Below are 19,617 nucleotides of genomic sequence, written 5' to 3' on the forward strand. Positions count from 1 at the left end.
CAGAGAAAGGAGGAGAGAAAAGAATTTCCAATCACTGGCAGAACAATAATTTCTAGTAAATATGCTAAAATTAGTCATGTAACTCAAAGTATACATTTTTTCCCCCAACTCAGGGACAGAAGGGAAGGGGAGAAAAAGAGAGAAGAAAAGACAGGCTTCCCTTGCCACACCGGAGCACCAGAAAATCTTTACCTGGATTGCCCCAAAACAAAAAAGCCTATTGGTTCAAACATTAGGAAAATACACCACGTGCTGGCCCCAGTGGAGCAACAATTCGGGACACAGAGTGTTCTATTCATGAGGAAAACATAAGAGAGAGGTTTTCTTTGACTATTCAGAGCCTCAGTGATGTTCTACTGGGCAAATAAAATTCATATGACCAAGAAGACACTGGAGACACCCCTAATAACTCCCCAGTCCTGCAGGGCCGCATGCAGCAGCCAGTGACCCCTACAAAAGGTGAACTCACTCTGACAGGGATAATAGATTCTGAATTATTCAAGGACATAGCAGAGTATCTTTACAGGATCAATAAACAAGTTCCACTTGGCCTTCACACAAATGTAAACGATTTGAGAAAGAAACCTCAACCCTCTCTCTCTCTTTCTTTCTCTCTCTCTCTCTTCTCTGCACTCAAGAGTTTGGCAACTGGCAACTTCTCAGGGCCTGAGCACCTAACGTTCTGCTTGAGATACTCTCACAACACTTCCCTGAGTCTCTGTGGCAATACCTTTCAGCTTTAAATCCAGTCAATATCTTGAAATACTCAGAAGCCACTGCCTGCTCTGGAGCAAAGGCATCTTCAGTAAGAAACAAAGAGAAACACAACGCCAGCTCCTTCCTTCTGGTGATGACATTAGTGATCACACCATGTACAGGTGAGCACTACCAGGACAGCTCTCAACTACAGAAAGCACACAGAATGCACTCGACAAATGGTGGTGGGTATTATCGTTATTATGCAAACCTGTTGTTATGACGCACAAGGGACAAGGGAAGCTCAGATTTTCCACCGCCTTGCATTTTCACGGGAAATGAACACATGTGACTAATCCTTCATTCAAGAGCTCCTGAGCCCCTACTGTAGGCCAGGCACTGAGCTGGGAAGGTACAGCACAGGGAAGGCAAGGTGTGAGTGGTCCGGTCGAGGCAGGAACAGAGAAATGAAACAGAGCACAGTGAGCCGAGAGATGCAACAGAAGGGTGGACCCAGGATGGATGGGATCAAGCACAGATTTCCAGGAGCGGCCAGGTGGAGGAGAGAGGTGACACACAAAGCCTGGAAGGCCTACAGGAGGAAGAGAAAACCCACACACATGTGGGAACAATGAGGAGGTCACCGTGGCTGGAGCAAATGCAGGGTATGAACATGAAACAAGAAGTTGGAGAGGTGAGAAGCCAAGCGGCCTGAGGGCTTCGAGGGCCAAAGCGGGATTTGTAGCCATGGAATGACATGCATTTTGGAAACGTCTCTCCTGTCAGGGGTAGCAGTACAGGAAATAAATTTCTAGAGGCTGCAAAAAAGCAAAGATGAATGAAACATATGGAATCACTGTCAAAGCTGTGTACATAAGGAGACTCTCCAAATTTTGGCTCTGGAGAAGGAATTTCTTTTATTCCCTGTAAATGTTTACATCTCACTAGGCATGCACACACACACGCAACCAGCATCTCGGGGGGTCCAGTGATGGAGTTCCTGGTGCTGTATTGTTCAGCAAAGCCTGTGCTATCTGGGAAGTGCAGTAAGAAGCAACACCTACCTACAGCTTGTCTCCAAACCAAATAAATCGGGGACTTGGAAAGTCTCGGGGACAGGATGCATCAGTTATGCCAAGAAAGGGCAAAAGGCAGACTGAGGGAGACACTTAGTTTTGACTGTCAAACTTGACGCTGGAAGCCCCATCAGCCTCCCAGCAGCCAGCTTCTCAGGAAAGCTTCAAAAATAAGAGGAGTGAGGGAAAACAAGAGAATTCAGAAAGCTTATAAAACTGGGCAAATTAGCCACGTTGAAATTCACAAAGACCATGTCCAGGACAAAAGAAGAAATGGTGACAGATGATGTGATTCAGAAAGAGAGAGAGAGAGAGAGAGAAGAGGCAGGAAGGAGGCTCCAGGATTGATTCAATAAATCGATAAATGCCACACGCAGGAACAGGTACATGCAAGCCCCCACGCCCACCGCACCACGGCACGAGGCAACACAGTGATGTGACGTGATGACTCCAGAGTCAGGCCTGAGTGTAATCCCCACCACTGCCATTTGCCACATGACCTTGCTGGATGGAGCCAGTCTTGTAACCTCCTTGGGCCACGGTTTTTGACACTGCCTGCACAGCAAAACTTAACTCACTGGGTAAGTAAGGATTAAAGGGAAAACGGGCATAGAAGAGTTAGCACATAGCAAGTGCTCAAAACAGTAAAGGCCATCACCAGCGGTCCTACAGATGAAACCTTCATGCAACTCATCAGGAAAAAGTCAGAAGCAAAGCTGCCCTCCCCAGAGATGCTGAATGGAGCAAAAGGCAGATTCCGTGTCTCACGCGGTGACCTGCTTGAGGTCAGTGTAGAAATTGCCGTGGGAACATGGCCACAGTCAATGCTGTTGCCAGGCCCTCCCTCCACTGAAGTGTTTACTGACACCACGAACATACAGTCCCGCCGCAAGCATTCGCAGACGCTTACTATGCACAAGCCAATGTGACAGCCCATACTGCAGCAATGCCAGAAAGGCTGGTCTCATTTTCAAGGAGATGAATCAATCAAAAAGACATGTATACAAATACCGGGTAACGCCACCCAGGAAATCGTGGCATGTGGCAGGTACAGAGAGCAGCTGCGAGGATACAGGAGGCCGAGGGCCAGTTACATGGACAATGTATAACAAGAAAGTACAGAAAGATGTCAGGACTGAGCCCTGCAGAAAAGGTCGAATGTAGCCACGTGGAGATCAGGGGAAGAGACTCCAGACAGAGATGATGATCTCTGCAGAGATGTCCTCTGTAGACTTGGAAAGGCCAGAAAGAACAGGAAATGAAAAGGAGACAGCAGGTACGGGGCCATCGCATAGGGCTTAGAAGCTAGGAGCCTGGGCTTTGATTCTGGGCTCAGCACCGTTCCACGCGCTGCTTCTGCCACAGGAACACACAGGATCAACAGGTGTGCTGTGGGACAAACCGGCCCCCACAGAACCAAACAGGCTTCCCGACCACAGCGTGAATCTGAGCCCTCAAAAGCTCAAAGAGCTTCAGGAATCTCCTTAGAATGGAGTTTCTCCCAGCCTGTTGGACCTAAGGGCCCTTTCTCCCCGTCACGGTTCATCCTGGTTGGGAGAGAATATGCAGTGTGGAAAAGATGGTTGTGTTGATCAGGGGTCTGCTGAGGAAAGTCTATTTTATATACTGTGAATATAGAAAAAAAAATGTTACCATCCTGACAGAGTGGTAACTGATGTTTCCCAGTAGGAACAGTGAGGGACTCCACAAGAGGTCTGATTTAGGAGGATTCAATTACATTCACTATGGTCACCAAACTTATCAAATGCAATTTTTTTTAACAGCGTACTGTGTCCTAAAATGTGATATTTGCATCTGCTGTGCTCACTGCAGATAAAGGAGAGGACTCTGTGACCAGCTTACCTAGTGCTGTCCCAGGGGACGGTTTGCCACTTGATCCACAGATCGAGGAAAGAAGATGGAAGAGAAAAGAAGGAGCTAAGTCATCCTGGACCACCAGGGGAGAAGCAGTTCACTCAAGGAGGGCAGTGCATGCCTGGTTTCTCACAGAGGACTCTGAACTTCTGATGGGTAAAAGACAAGAGAATCACAGAAGCAGCAGCCCGGGATCTGAGGGCAGACAGACCTGGGTTTAAATCCTGTCTCTGCTTCTGGGTTCATATTCTCCATAACTCATTTCTAGGAATCTGTCCTAGGCTAATTGCCAATATAATGTGACTTGCAATCGCAAGAGGGGGGGGAAAAAAAGGAGGAGAAGAATCGACCTAAACATCCAAAAATGGTGAAATGGACATTTAGGTATGACATGATAAGAAGGTATGAGAAACCATAAGGTCACCGCTAGAAAAAAATCATGAAGATTTTTTGACATTAATTACAGTCACAGCCCACTAACATTAAAAGGGGGAAGATGCAGCTTGAGACCCCATACGAGGGACGTGAAATTTACAGACAGAAGAACGAGCGAAAGGAATGCAGGAAGTTTACAATAGGCAACGTCTCAAAAGGAACAAAGCTCAGTGATTAAAACAAGGCCGAAGAGTCAATGGCATGAAACCAGAGAGGGCCCTCAGACACATTCCCTCGTAGGTGGTGTTAGGGATGCCAAGAAAGGGCAGCGCAGAGATAGACTCTTCTATCGGTGTCAGCTGAGATGTAGGTCAGTGTGTTATTTCTTCAAAGAGGTGACTCAGGATCACAGCAGCCGATAATTCAAAGGCAGAAGAGACAAGAGGAGCTAAATTAAAGAGGCCCCTCCAGAGAGTCCAGCACTCTCCCCGAAGACTTCCATCTTCATGCTATTTTCTCCCAGCTATTGACGATGAAGAATACACTATTAAGTAGACCATTTCTCCCCTCTCCAACTGTCCTATAAATTGGTCCTGTGTTTCCCAATGCCAAAAGGGGTAGTAACTCATGCAGAGCAAAATGCCAGTAAGTACAAATTTAGAACATGGGTTAAACGGTACTCTGATCAAACCCCCAGCGACAACCCTGAAAAGACAGAGGGGGAGAAAGCAAGAGCCCTGCTCTCCCTACAACTTGATTCTGTGCTCTAATTCAGAGCAGTATAATTAACCCCGAGTTTCACTGCTAACACTGAGCTTTTTCAGCCTGATGAGAATATCATTTAGTATCTTGCAATCGCCAATAATAGCAATATGACACAATGGCACCTATTGAGGCTCTAATCAGGGCACACAGTCATTTACATAGAACATTTTCTGTGACTCTCTGTAATACAACGCCACAAAGGCTCAATTGAGACACAAGTCTCCCTTTCCCATAAACTAAAAAAGAAAAAAAAAAAAAGAAAAAGAAAAAAGGAAAGAAAGAAACCACAATTTCCTTTACAGGACAGCACAGATGGTCCCCACCCTTCCCGAGGGTTCGCCAGGCCCAGGCACTTCACTCGAAACTGCTCATCCTCATGCTGACCAGAGACTAGACGCTTGCGCATGACGGTGTGTGTACACTGGCCTCATCTCCTCACACAGGAAAAAGCAGATCTGGGTGCTCTGGGGAAAACCCTGGGCTTAATAAAATGGAGTGAGGGATGTGGAGGGGCCCAGCTGGATTAACAGCTTTCCAATCCAAGCTCTGATGGCTGGCCTCCCTGGAGTGGCTCACGTGGCCCTGGATTCGGGCCTGGAGAAACATGAGCCACTGTCCCAGCCTGTGGCCCAACCGGTGCCATGGGCCACGACCTAAGTATAAGGGAAGGTAACCAGGTACCATGAGTCATAGGGAAGGGAAGTGTTACAGCCTTTGCAGGACAGCTGCTGTGCTGAGGAAACAGAATTCGGAAGCCACGACAGACCAAAGTTGGCATCCTGGCTCTGGTCCTTAGACTAAGAGCAGTTACCCAAATGCTCAGAGCCTTCACTTCTTCCTCTGAAAAACAGGCTTTGAATACCATGCTGTGATGAAGACTTGTACTCTGCATCTGAAATACATGACATGGTGCATAGCATATAAAGAGCGACAATTTGTTGGCACAGCCATCAGCATAGTTATTCCTCAGAAAAGGTTTGTGGGTAGACTTAAGACTTAGGGTATGATGTATAAGAGCCTAGACTCTGCAACCAGGTTCCCCTGGTTCAAATTCTAGCTCTACCACTTGCTGTTTGGGTGACCCTGTTTGACCTCTATACGTATTTCCTCATCAGGAAAATGGGCAAGATAAAAGTACCTCCCCTTGGGCTGCTATGAGGATTAAGAGTCTCATGCTCTACCAACTGAGCTAGCCGGAAGCCTTGCTATGAGGATTAAATGAGTTATGCACATGTGCCAGGTACCATTCTAACAATTTGTTATATAAAAATAAGATGAGGGGCACCTGGGGGGCTCAGTCAGTTAAGTGTCCAACTCTTCATTTTGGCTCAGGTCATGATCTCAGAGTCATGGGACTGAGCCCTGTGTCAGGCTTGGGGCTCAGCACAGAGTTTGCTTGAGATTCTCTCTCCCTCTGCCCCTCCCACTCATGCTCACTCTCTCTCTAAAATAAAAATAATAATCCTTAAAAAAATTAGATCAATAGGGATCGGAAGAACAGAGGTTACTGTTATTAATGCAATAACAGAAAGTTACTAATATCTATATTTTGCTTTCATAACCACTACATTATTTAAGCCTTTAATTGAAACCCAAGAAAAACAATTTCACAATGTGAAATTGGGGTCTAAATTCTAAGGAAGAAAAAAATAAATAAATAAATAAATTCTGGGATCCCTGGGTGGCGCAGCGGTTTGGCGCCTGCCTTTGGCCCGGGGCGCGATCCTGGAGACCCGGGATCGAATCCCACGTCGGGCTCCCGGTGCATGGAGCCTGCTTCTCCCTCTGCCTGTGTCTCTGCCTCTCTCTCTCTCATTTAAAAAAAAAAAAAATAAATAATAAATAAATAAATAAATAAATAAATAAATAAATTCTAAGGAAGGCCTGAGAATTTTCCTTTCTTAGAGGTTTCCTTTAAGAAAGTAGAAAAAAAAAGACCCTAGTTAATGGGAAGCACCGAATGAATGACCATTTGTTCTTTTTCTAGCTCAAGTCTTTGCCTGAACAGCCAAGTTCTTCCCAACTAAGCACATCCCTCTCACATGCCATTTTGCGGGAAAGGCCAACGAGGTAGGTCCAAGCCAATGCCTAGCACCAGACATGATGGGCTGAAGGAGAGGAAAAGTAAGACTGAGGCCAAGTTTACAGGTTACTTTCTGACCAAGTGAGAAGGGCTCTCCTCAGCCACTGTCAACAGTGTCAGCACCTTGGAGCTCAAACTGAGTAATCCCCAGTCCCTGCTTTGCACATGCCCCAGTTGGCCTTAGAGACAAACCTTCTAGTAATGGAAGCATTTGTTGAATACTCAGTTGGCTAGCTTAAGTCAGATGCTCTGTATCTGCTGACCAATCACAACTGTGCCACCATCAGTGGTACCACCCGCCACAGAGCTATCAAGGGACAATCTCATGTACAGACTCGCCAGTGACAATCTTCTTCTTGACTGCCATTTTGATGGCGGCATTCTGAGAGATTTCCACACAAGGTTTGAAACAGCTCAGTGACTGGGCCTTGGTCACTCTGCCCAGATGCAAATCCATGGCCAATAAGGTAGATAGGCAGCTAATTATATGCCTTAAACATCTGCCAAGACTGGACCCATGTACCATCTGGCTGGTGTCATGGATCCAATGTGATGGTGATGTCACCCAGTCCCTGACCACCATATGTAAAAACAGCACCTGCCCCCATCACACTCTATCAGCTCATCCCATTTTACTTCCCCTCACAGCCCTGAAGTCTACCTATCTTCTCATCACATGTAAGCTCCATGAGAGGGAGGACTTGGTTTGTTTGGTTTACATCAATACCCCACACACATAAATAGCACTTGTCATGGAGTAGGCATCAAATAATTAGGTAATTGGTTAATTAATCAGAGGCCAAGGTAGTCAAAAAGAAGGTCAAAAACAAAATCATGTCTGGGGCCCAACTTAAAAGAAGTTTCAAAAAGCACTTGAAGTCAAGCCAAGTAATCTCTGGAATGGCTTAGCAGCCAGAGTGAGGCTGGGCTTCTCAGCTTCTTTTTTCTCCCTTCTCCCCTCTGTATTTTTTTTTATAATGTTTTAAAACTGATGGCACAGGAAAAGTTCAGAGCTGAGAAATAAGAATTTCATGAAAAAAGGGAACAAGGCCTGGAGGAACATAGAGCAAGATGCCGGGGACTGAGTCATTCTCTGCCTCCTGGCTTGATCTGGCCAGTTGGACACAACAGCGGCAGCCGTCACTCACTGAGCCTTGACCTGGCACCAGGCACCTGAGCTAGACATTCAGCCTCAGGACAAGCTGATGATACAGTCACAGGGTGCTGCTTCTAACATGGGGCAAGGTTCAGGATCAGACACAAGCATATTGAAGTGCACCAGCATAGTAAAGGACATCCCAACCCCTTGAGCTCCAGCATAGGGACAGGTGAAGCAATGGCCTAGAGGCTTGTCTTCAGGAGCCCCACTGTGCAAAGGCTGTGTATCTTCAATCCTGGAGCCTGGAAGCAGACTTACCATGGCAAGATAAATGTAGTAGGAGAGGCACCAGGACACCACCAAGAAAGATGCATGTTTCCAATCCCACATTCTATTCAGGCCAAGTCTGTACATAGAGCTAGAAGGAGCAGAGCCAGAATCTGACCCCACCCCACCAGCGCATTGAGCCAGACTCAGGCCAGTCCTCACAGGCTGATCTATCCAAGGACAGCATCTAATGATGTAATCTCAGCCCCATGGAAGGAGAGACTCCCGTCTTTTCTGTCTTCCTTCCACACTCTTGGTGCTTCCCACACACCTGCTGGACGCACGTCGGCCATGCAGAGTATTAATCGTCTGTATCATGCCTTAGAGTCTACTAGAGACTTCCACAGGCTGCAGGTCAGCAGCCCTGTGGTGGTGCTACTCCCTCCATCTCACTGCTCAGCAAAATTCAGAGACATAAGAGATCACAGAGTCCCAGAGAAGGACTGCAATTGACCCAGGTCTCCCAACACCAGGACCCAAATTCACTCGACATCTCAACGCAAGTTACCTCTGTTCCTGTGATCATTTACATTCAGCCTCCTAACTTTTTCAGGCTCCCCACATCCTCATTCTACCATTTAACAACAACAACAACAACAAAAAAAAAAAAAAATTAATTAATAAAAAGGGATGCCTAGGTGGCTCAGTGGTTAAGGTTCTGCCTTCAGCTCAGGGAGTGAACCTGGGGTCTGGGGATCAAGTCTTGCATCAGGTTCCCTGTAGGAAGCCTGCTTCTCCCTCTGCCTGTGTCTCTGTCTCTCTGTGTGTCTCATGAATAAATAAATCTTTTTTAAATTTAAAAAAAAAAAGAGCAGCTAGGAGTCTGTACACCAAGACTCCAACAGGCAATGGTCACTGCAGAATGATCAGATGGTTCTTTTGTTTCGAGGCAAGCAATGGAGTAGAAAGGAAGTCAGTTTACAAATGTCTACAATCTGTTCAAGTCCTTTAAAACACTGCATGCTGCCCACGCCCACAACATCCAGTCTTCTTTTCCTCCTTAGTAAGAGACCTTAGTTTCAATTTTACATAATGTGCCGGGGACTAAAAGACAATGTATTTCTCAGCCTCCCTTGCAGCTAGGTGTACACATGGGACTAAGTCATGAGCAAGGAGACGTAAGCAGACATGTTCCATGGAACTTCCAGGGCAGAGCTGCAAGAGAGATCTGCAGAAAAAGCCTCCTTTTTGGCCAGTGCCTTTCTACCTTCTGCCAGCATGTGGCTCAGACATGAAAACTGGAGTTCCAGAAGCCCCGCTGCAGTGTGGGGCAGAGGTGAGAAGCCTGTGCAGGAAGATAGAAGCCTGGGCCCCAGGGCACACCCTGGGGCTCTCATAGCCCTTCACTGCTATGTCCAACTTACTTTTATATGAGAGAGAAATAATCCTTGACATCACTTAAGCTTCTGTCAAATTATTGTTTCTCTGAGGGGGTGTCCATTATTGTTGTATACAGCAAAAGCTAACTCTAACTAACATAAGCCCAAAGCAAAAATAAAACACCAACAAAACCCCGCCCCTACTTTACTCCCAATCAGCTCCATAATAAAGCAAAACATCTGTCCAGATAAAAATCCAACATTCCTACAAATTAATCTGTTTTACTTGTGAATGTACAGAATTTCTTATACTATCATCCCTGTCACTAGCTCTAAAGAACACACAATCAAGATTCTATTTCCTTCCTAATTAAGAGAGCAATTTCCCCCAGTCTTACCGTGAGACACTCATCAGAGGTCTTCACGGGTCCCAGGGATGAGAGGGTGTTGAAAGCAATTTCTTCCCCACATGGAGGGAAGAAAGGCAGAACAGGACGTCATGTTGAAAATGGTATGTATACCTTTAGTATTTTTATTATTTTCTCTTAGGCAGCTAAACATGTACATTCATCAAACACAAACTGTGCAATAATTACAAAGGGGATTGTCAAAGAAATCCTGAATACACAAAAAAAGGAGGGGGAAAAAGTTCTATGAGCACCTCTCACATGTGCATAGAATTTGGGAGACTTCATATCTCCTCATTTAATCCACACTAAAGAGACAATAACACGAGCTGGGTTTTCCTATTATCCCATAACATATAAGAAACTTGTGTCTGGAGCAGTTAGAGGATCTGTCTGAAGTCATATAACTAGTCAGACATTCTTTTAAAAGTAACTGGGAGGGGGGAGAAAGAAAGAGCAAAGATTAACTTCCTCTCTTCATATCTTCCTATACCATCTGAATTCTGTACAACTATGTACATGCAATATTTCACAATTTTTTTCCTTTAAAAAAAATAATAAAGTTCATTTTCACAGCTCTGTAAAGGCAAAAGTAATTAGACCAATATGCATGAGGCCACAAGGGCTAAGCAAGGCACACAAGGTGAGGCTCACATGACCCAAAAAGACAAGCCCACGCCTGCAAGGCACAGTTAGGGATGCCAAATGAGGCAGGCTGTGCTCCCCCCACCCCCCGGCGCTCCCTGCAGCACCCCAGCTCTCAGCAGAGGGCCCGCACAAGCAAGCCCACCGCCAGTGCTGTGTCCTAAGCCACAATACCCCATAGAGACCAGTCTATGTCCCACAACGCTAGAGCATGGGATGAAATCATATATCTACAATTTAAAATGTTCTTTCTGGGATCCCTGGGTGGCGCAGCGGTTTGGCGCCTGCCTTTGGCCCAGGGCGCGATCCTGGAGACCCGGGATCGAATCCCACGTCGGGCTCCCGGTGCATGGAGCCTGCTTCTCCCTCTGCCTGTGTCTCTGCCTCTCTTTCTCTCTCTGTGACTATCATAAATAAATAAAACTTAAAAAAATATTTAAAAAAAAAAATAAATAAAATAAAATGTTCTTTCTTGGGGGCGCCTGGCTGGCTCAGTCAGTAGAGCGTGTGACTCTTGATCTCAAAGTTGTAAGTTTGAGGCCTGTATTGGGTATAGAGATTACTTTAAAAAAATAAATAAAACCTTTTTTAAAATATTTTATTTATTTATTCATGAGAGGCAGAGAGAGACAGAGACACAGGCAGAGGGAAAAGCGGGCTCTCCTGAGGGAGCCCGATGTAGGACTCGATCCCAGGACCCTGGAATCAGGACCTGAGCCAAAGACACTCTGCTCAGCCACCGAGCGCCTAAAATCTTTTTTTTAAATAAATAAATAAAATGTTCTTTCTTGCTTTAGGGTCACTCCAAACTACCATTCCACTGCAGGGGTCCTAATCTGCAGCCTTACCTCCCTCCCCACTAGCTGGTAGGCTACAGAACTGAACAAGTCCGATTGCCCCACAGGATGTTTTGAAACAAGCCTAAGCCAACTCTAACAATTAATAAATTTCCCATTAAAAGCCCTCATTTCTAGTGTGTCATGAAACAGTGGTGATGTGGCAACACCAGGTCCATCCTCATGCTTGGGCTGGTCCCCCTGGGGATGTGGTGGCATGGGACAGAGGGCTCCCAGCACAAACCACACACACCCCCCCCCACTGTGTGGGGGGCATCGCCCATCCTCACACCCACTTTTCCTCCATAAGAGAAATTTTCCTGGTGCCATGCCTCTACCGAAAGCACAAAATGTAAAGATAAGAGAATATATAACATAGTAGTAGCAGAGACCTTTGCTCTCTAAAAGCAAGCCAGGTGCAACAGTGACTACTACCAACTTACCAACTTCGCATGCTTTCTCTTTTATCTGGGGAGCCCCTCTCATTCCCACTCACGGCCTGGACCCTGAGTGCATGTGAGCTTGGGCCCTGAGCACTCCCTGAAGAAGAGCGTCCGTGGAGAAAAAGGAACAAACCTGACAATGCTACGGTGTCCCCGTGAGGCCAGGCACCCCCTGCATAAAGTCCATAAGGACGTGGAATGACAAAGGGGTTCATGAACCTACAGGAGGGAAGCCCTCTGACCCAACCATCCCCGAGGCGTGTGATGTCAAGGCCCAGAGGACTTTAGCAACTGCTTAAACCAGGTGAGGAAATAAATTCAGAGGCTGAGTCTGGCTCAAAGCCCCCAGCTGGGGTCAGCAAATCTGGCCCTAGAATCCACTTCCTACGCTGCAAAACCAGAGTTCTCCCTGCAACACACCGCCTCTTGGGGCTTCCCCTTGCTCCCCCTGCCCAGGCTCTTCCCACCTACCTACCACCTCAAAGCAACATTTGGACATAGACTGCCACGGTGAGCAGGAGAAAGGACACCTTGAGCAGGAAAAAGAAGGCACCTCAGTGGGGGAATGGGTTACTTGGATCTGTTTTGTTCTGTCACTGCCTTTAGCTTCTTGCAGGCATCAAGGACAGATCAAAAAATCCCCATATTCAAGTCAGGCCCATGCGGACCTCGCAAGTCAGGTATGACACGGGTGTCATCTGAGGCTAAAGAGGACTTGGATGCAGCCCCACCTGCTCCCACCACCCCCGGTGCTCCAGACAACTGCCCCTTTTCCATGCTTGCCATCGACCCTAAGAAGCTTCCTATTTAGGATCAGTTCTGCAGACCCCAACGTAAGAGCCTAACTCAATAACCTGTTGACAGTTACCCTGAGCCACACACTGAGGGGACACACCGATGATTGAGACTGGAACTGCCCCACAATGACTTCATCATCAACCATGGAAGATGGACTTCTGAACAACTGTGACCCACGCCCCGTGAAGGAGACAGAGGGAAAGTGCTATAGAAACTAGGAGAAGGGGGATCCCTGGGTGGCTCAGTGGTTTGGCGCCTGCCTTTGGCCCAGGGCGCAATCCTGGAGTCCCGGGATCGAGTCCCGTGTCAGGCTCCCGGCATGGAGCCTGCTTCTCCCTCCTCCTGTGTCTCTGCCTCTCTCTCTCTATGTCTATCATAAATGAATAAATCTTTAAAAAAAAAAAAGAAACTAGGAGAAGGGTGGGATTTATTCCAAATTCACAGAGTGGGCAGGCCCACAGACTTCAGGGAGAGTCAGCCTTTTGAAGGATGAAGGGAGAGTAGGATTCCTGTAAACTGGGGGGGGTTCCAGCATTCTAGGAAGCGGGAACAGCATGAGTTAAGCCCGGAGGGAAGAAACCGTGGGCGTGTCTCAGAAGCCCCAGCAGGCTCAGGCAGCGGCGGGAGGGGTAAACTGAGGTCACACGCTGGGGCCCCGTCACAGCATATCCAATGAAAGCCTTCAGATGTCGACTGGAAAATTCAGACTCATGCTATGGGGAGCAGCGAGAAGCCCCTGAAGGCATGGGGAGGGAAGGAGACAAGGAACAGAAGGCTTTCTGGGTGGGCAAAGAACTTGGCCTTTGTCACCAACGCCTCCTTGATGCCAGCTTTTGGCATCTGCTCCACCCACTCTGCATGTCATGTCCATCTCTGTGGCAATCCCAGGGCCTGACCATCTGGATGGTGACTAACACCCACCTAATCTGACCCTATGGCATGTGCGTGTCCCCTGGTGGCCTCTGGCATTCACCCGCCTCACCTCCCACTCAGAGGCCAGCAGGCATGATTTTTACTCAAGTTGCTTGCCAATGCTTAAAAATGAGGAGACATCGCATTTAAAAATCTGGATTTTTCTAGGACCACACTTTCACATGGCAATGAAGCTGACTGGCAGTGGCCCCCACTGGGCAGAGCATGCGAACTCCAGTTTCCTATAGGGTCACCTCTTTTTCATCACCAAGACTGACAACAGACACCCACTGCCCATTTATCTTTTACCAGGCCACCTACCACACCCCCCAAAGGCCTCTGAGCCTCTGATACCTCACCACAATTAGCCTACATTATGAGCCAACTAGACTCCCTATGCTTCCCATCCCATGTACTGACTCCTCACCAAGACCCCACAGACCATCCATGAGACCCAGCACCTTACTTCTCCACACCCTCCCAGGCTCTGGCAGGTGGCACTGCTGAAAGAAATCAAAAAATCCCCTCAAGAAAAATGGACAATCTTAGAAGAAATTTAATATATCTTTACACTCTCCTCCTATTACTGACTCAGCTTCTCCCCCCATTACCACCCCACCCCCACACTCCCTCCACCCCCACCCCCACCCTGTGTCAGGCCTTCTAAGCACCACTCACGAAATACAGCTGAAGGAGATGGGATCCCTGCCTTTGCCAGGTCTGGCATGGACCTGGAGAAAGCCCAAGCAGGCCTGGCTTAGATGCCACTCTGAATGAATGAAATAATGACACAGCTCATGCATGAAACCTAGCGATCTACATACATTTGTTCTACAACCAAATGTTCAGCACTCGCTGGCTAGTAAATAGGGCAGCAGCAGAGTGTTTCAGAACAGGGTGGATGCATGGTCCCCAACACTTCCTCCCACCAGCATCAGCTGTTTGTGGTGATGCAAGGAAATATACTCCCCTGCCTTGATCTTGAGGGAAAAAAAGGCCGGTCACGGTAGAAAAAAAAAAAAAAACAGAAAAGAAATGTGAGCATGGTTCCTGTCTTCCGTGGGTAAACTGTCTAGTTTGTGATCAAAACATCACACCCCAGAGATGAATGAAGTCACTCATACAGGTATGGGAGGAATGTGAATATAGGCAAGGAGCCAGCTGGGAGGTCTGCTGGATGCAGTGGGCTAGAGCTGGGGCTGAAGGACTTTGAACCAAAGAGGTGGCTTAAGAGGGCACAAATAATCAAAATTCTGTTTTTGACCAATCACCAAGGCCTTCCCTCTGGAGGAAAAAAAGAATTGTGGATCTAATAAAACAACAATTGAAAAAATGGTAGGAAACATTCCTTGAGCTCAAAATCCCAAGGAAAACTGGCTCAAAAAGACACAGACTCCCCCTGTGAATGGGTTTTCCACTTGGCAAGATAGTTCCTCATCCCTAAGTGATAATACAAAGGAATGAATGGGCCTTCGTATCAGGGAAATTCCTAGCGATTATTAGAATGGAAAGGAAAGGAAAGAGGCAGGAGAAAGCCAGAGTATCAGCCACGGGCAGGCACCCTCCCGTTTAAATTCTGGCAAAGGCCATAGCTGTTCTGTTCAAGTTGGGGTGACCTCCAGCAAGAAATGCTAAGCTAAAACAACACTGAATTTCTACACTCTTAACAGTCATTTTTCTCGGTTTTCTTACCCTTAATGTCTCCCAGAGACTCTGGTCACCTTATAAAATACAGCCATTTGCACCTCCCCTGTGAGTATATCAGCCCATACACCTGGACAAAACTGCCAGCAGCACTTCCCCACTGCTCTGCCCTCACGCTGCAGTAAGTCCTGTCTTGTCCCATGTGACCTCAGGCCTTCAAATCCACCTCCCCAGGCCCATCACACCTGCCGGCCCCATTTCCACTGACTTTTCCTCAGCTCACCCACCAACACCAAATCTTCCCCAGGAAGGGTCCTTGGGTTTGGCCACCTCTACACTTCTTTATATAACTCATTCTCTCTCTCTCTCTCTCTCTCTCTCTCATACACACACACACACACACACACACACACACACGTCTGCGCATGGGTGGACTACAGAACCTTTTCTTCCCCCTAAACCAAAATCCATAAATGAAAGAATAAGCTGCTCTGGCTGAAACAAAGATGGAAGTCTACAAGCTTCTGTCACCGTGTCTTGGGGTTGCCTTGACCTCTACCTCTTAACACAGTCCAAAAACAGTAACTTTCAAGTCAAATGTCTTCATCTTATAGATGTGAAATTTGAACCCCAGAGAAAGAAAGTGACTGGCCCAAGGGCACACAGTCTGTTAGAATCAGGCCAGAAACCAGGTCTCTAGACTCAGCAGACCAGTGCTCTACTGCCGCCCCACAGCATCTTAATGACCTTATCTAATCCACACTCACACACAACTTCCGCTGTGCCCAGCATTTCCTAAACCCCCACAAGGATTAATCTGGTTAATCCCCAGAACAATTTAATGACGTAGGTTCTTTTATTCTTCCCATTTCACAGGGTAGGAAAGGGAGGCAAAGAGATGAAGGAACTTGACCAAAGTCACAGAGCTGGTAAGTGGCCCAAGTGGCTGATAAGTGGCAGAGCAGGAGGTTGAACCCAGGCAGCCTGGCTCTATACCCATGGTTCTTACATCGTTTGCCAGAAGGCATCACTTGCAACGCTTAGGCAGAAAAAGGAATGCTTTGTTATATAGCACTTGACAAATGAAATACACCTAGAGTTTCCCTTAAAAAGCACAGACACAGGACACCTGGGTGGCTCAGGGGTTGAGTGTCTGCATCCTGGGATCAAGTCCCAAGTCCCAAGTCGGGCTCCCCACAGGGAGCCTGTTTCTCCCTCTGCCTATGTCTCTGCCTCTCTCTGTGTATCCCTTATGAATAAACAAATAAAATCTTTAAAAAAAAAAAAAAGCAAAGACACAAAAATGAAAATATTTTATTTACTTACTTATTTGCTTATTTATTGGGGGGGGGGGGCTCAGAGAGAGAAAGAACTTCAGCAGGCTCCATGTCCAGCACACAGCCGACAGACATGGGGCTCAATCTCAACCTTGTGATCATGACCTGAGCCGAAACCAAAAATTGAAGGCTTAACTGAGTGAGCCACCCAGGCACCCCCAAAAATAAAAAACTTTTAAAAGACAACATTGGAAATTGTCTTGAAAGCCCAAGTGTGCCAGACCCAGACTCAGTGTCTACTGGCTTTTACTCCCAGCTTGAGTGGCTGAAGCAGTGTAACCACGTGATAATCTACACAGTGACCCATGTTTTCTTAATGCATCTGTCCTTTGCACATACCCATTTTGGCTTCATTCCCACCCCTGATGCCTTAAACCCTACTGTTTCTATAACCATGACTAGAAATGGCTTTTTCATTAATTTAAAATATATCAATGGCCAGCTTGCCCTTTGGGGATCTTTATCTGGGCATTTTTCTTTACCCAATCCTGGCACATGTCCTTCAAAATAAAGTCACATAATCCAGGGGTGGACTGTCTAAATTTCTTGTTTCTTTACTGTGTCATTCACTTGCCCCCAGCCTATCCGTAACTCACTGGCACATCCACACCAGAGAAGGGGAGGAGCAAGAGTAGGGGCATCCAGCACCAAGACCCAAGTCAATGGTTCTTCCAGAAGTGCCAAGCTAATGGCCGGCAACAATGGAACCAACACCTGGCTTGATTTTTAGAGGGTTTTGAAACCTCAGGCACCTGAGGCACTAACCTCAGGCACCTGAGCTCTGACTGCTACATTCACTGAGCATTCTCTCTGCACCCAGACAGGATCAGCTCAGTTACCAGACCTCCAAATGTGAGCTTAATGGGCGACACACATGCACAAGATCCTCAGGACCTGGGGAACTCCAAATGGCCTAAGAGGGTAAAGGGGCCAGACTAAAAGGGGCTGGGGGAGACGTTCCCACAGCAGCAAGGAGCAAAGCATCCCCACTTTCTTGTGCCAACACCCTTCACCATCAGCACCAAAAAACGAGGGTGTCTCATGCCTCGAACCAAGCTAACTGACTCAAATCCGGCCACTTCCACATTTGCATAATGGCTTCAGACATGTGGCTACCATTTAACGGTAACAGGGTGGAGACCTCCCCACAAAGCAATATTTATTGTCTTTGGATCACCCCTGGCTAAAAAACTGAAATTTTACCAAACTCAGCTGTGTAAAACAAATGAAAAAGAACACCATTATAAATCACAATCTAAGCAGGATCTCAGGACCTGCCCATACTTTGTATTTTCTAATTTTCGTGTAAATATTAGAACAGCACAGAAACAGGCTGATCTCAGAAACCAGGCCATTTTGATACTCACTTGACAAAACTCAACTATTTATTTCATTTTATTCTACTTCTTATCTCAAATCCACAGTTCCTTTTCCTTTCACAAAAATATCCCTCTTTTAAACAATATGGGATGCAAAGTAAATAGAATCGGGGCACCCAAACAAATTCTTTCCTGCAAAATTTATGGTTCCTCTTTGCTCACCAGTCGCACACATGACCAGCACCCGGGTCCACCGCTTTGTCCACAACACAGACTACGAGGTCTCCAGAACCACATTCACCCGTCCCCTGTGTGCAGGGAGGCAGGGCGTGCTTAATACTGCCTTTAAAAGCAAATCAACTTTTCTCAAATAATTTGTAAGGCTAAATAAGTAGGAAGGAAAAGCCGACAGCATGCTGCACCACAGGGGGGGGGAAAAACCCTAATCCTAGGTCTCAGGGTAATACCTTAGAAGAGGTAACACACTCCTGGTGCCCCGGCAAAATGTCCAGCACACCATTCTGTGACCCCTTAACCTGCATCGGCAGATTTTACTTTTAGACTCAGGCAGATGTGTTTACTGAATAGTCAACTCAGGGGGTAGATAGAGCCCCTCCCCGAAGTCTCTTCCAGCCCCTCTACTGAATTAACTCCTCCCAGGCTCAGAGAAAGGAGGTGGGTGTTGGGGGGTACTTGGGGGGTAGGGTGTGTGAGGGGTAGTGTCTCGAGACCAGTGAAGCAAGACGTCTCAAGTCAGGTCAGGCTTGTCCCTGCACATCTGTTTGGGGGGGAGGTTAGGTGGACAAGGGTGAACCAGGGAGGATGCTTCCTTCCCATCGAGAATCTTCTGTTGCTCCCATAAAGGCCAAGTACCCACCTCGCCCCTGCCAGCACCCTGCTCCTAAACAGAGGTTGTCCTCAAGGCAGGAAAAGAACACAGAGATTGGGAGGTGGCGATTTAAATTCCCAGCAACCTGGAAGGACAGAACTTACCCCACATTCCTGCATGGCCCCACTGTGAGGGGGCCTCCCCCCTCCAACATACACACACACACACACACACACACACACACATACACACACACACACCCCAAGGAAACTTGGAGAGAGGGCTAACCTACTCCAGAGAGGCAGAGGAGGAAGAGAAGGCTTCTGCTCTATCTTCCCTGGTATCTATCCCTCCCTCTGGCAGCTGCCATTTGCATGAATGCAGACTTGTGGTCAATTTGTACCTGGGAGAGAACAAAGCAGGAAGTAAAAGAGCTATCACTTATTCAAATCTTAAAGCTCCTAGAGTCTCCCTAAAGGGAGCGCCCTGTCCCCACCTTCAGAAGGAGGGATTTGCTGGCCACCACCCCCTTCCCAGCACTTGCCAAGGATCCTGCTCTCACTTAACCTGTTTCTCCTGTGCCAGTTTCTGGTTTCCAAGGGAACCGTATTTATATTTTTAACTAGCTGCTTTTTACATAATTTTTAAAGTATTATGGTTACTTGCACGTGGTGGTAAGAAGAAAAGATCTAAACAATGAAAAGAGAAGTCTCCCTCCCACCTCGGAGCTCTGGAATCCCACTCATCCGTTTATCCCAGGGACTCCACTTCTACGATTTCTCCCACGTCTCCCAAAGGCGGGCCCAGCATCATGCCACGTGTGGCTCCCCTC

At 47.2% G+C, this 19,617-nt stretch overlaps 1 protein-coding gene across 1 annotated transcript in view; it reads right to left on the reverse strand.

The window, feature by feature from the left end:
* Positions 1 to 19,617, reverse strand: part of PTPRJ (protein tyrosine phosphatase receptor type J) — a 162,876-nt gene that overhangs the window by 112,522 nt on the left and 30,737 nt on the right. The window lies entirely within an intron of this gene.

Source organism: Canis lupus, chromosome 18 (assembly GCF_003254725.2).
Source record: "Canis lupus dingo isolate Sandy chromosome 18, ASM325472v2, whole genome shotgun sequence".
In the NCBI taxonomy this organism is placed as follows: Eukaryota; Metazoa; Chordata; class Mammalia; order Carnivora; family Canidae; genus Canis; species Canis lupus.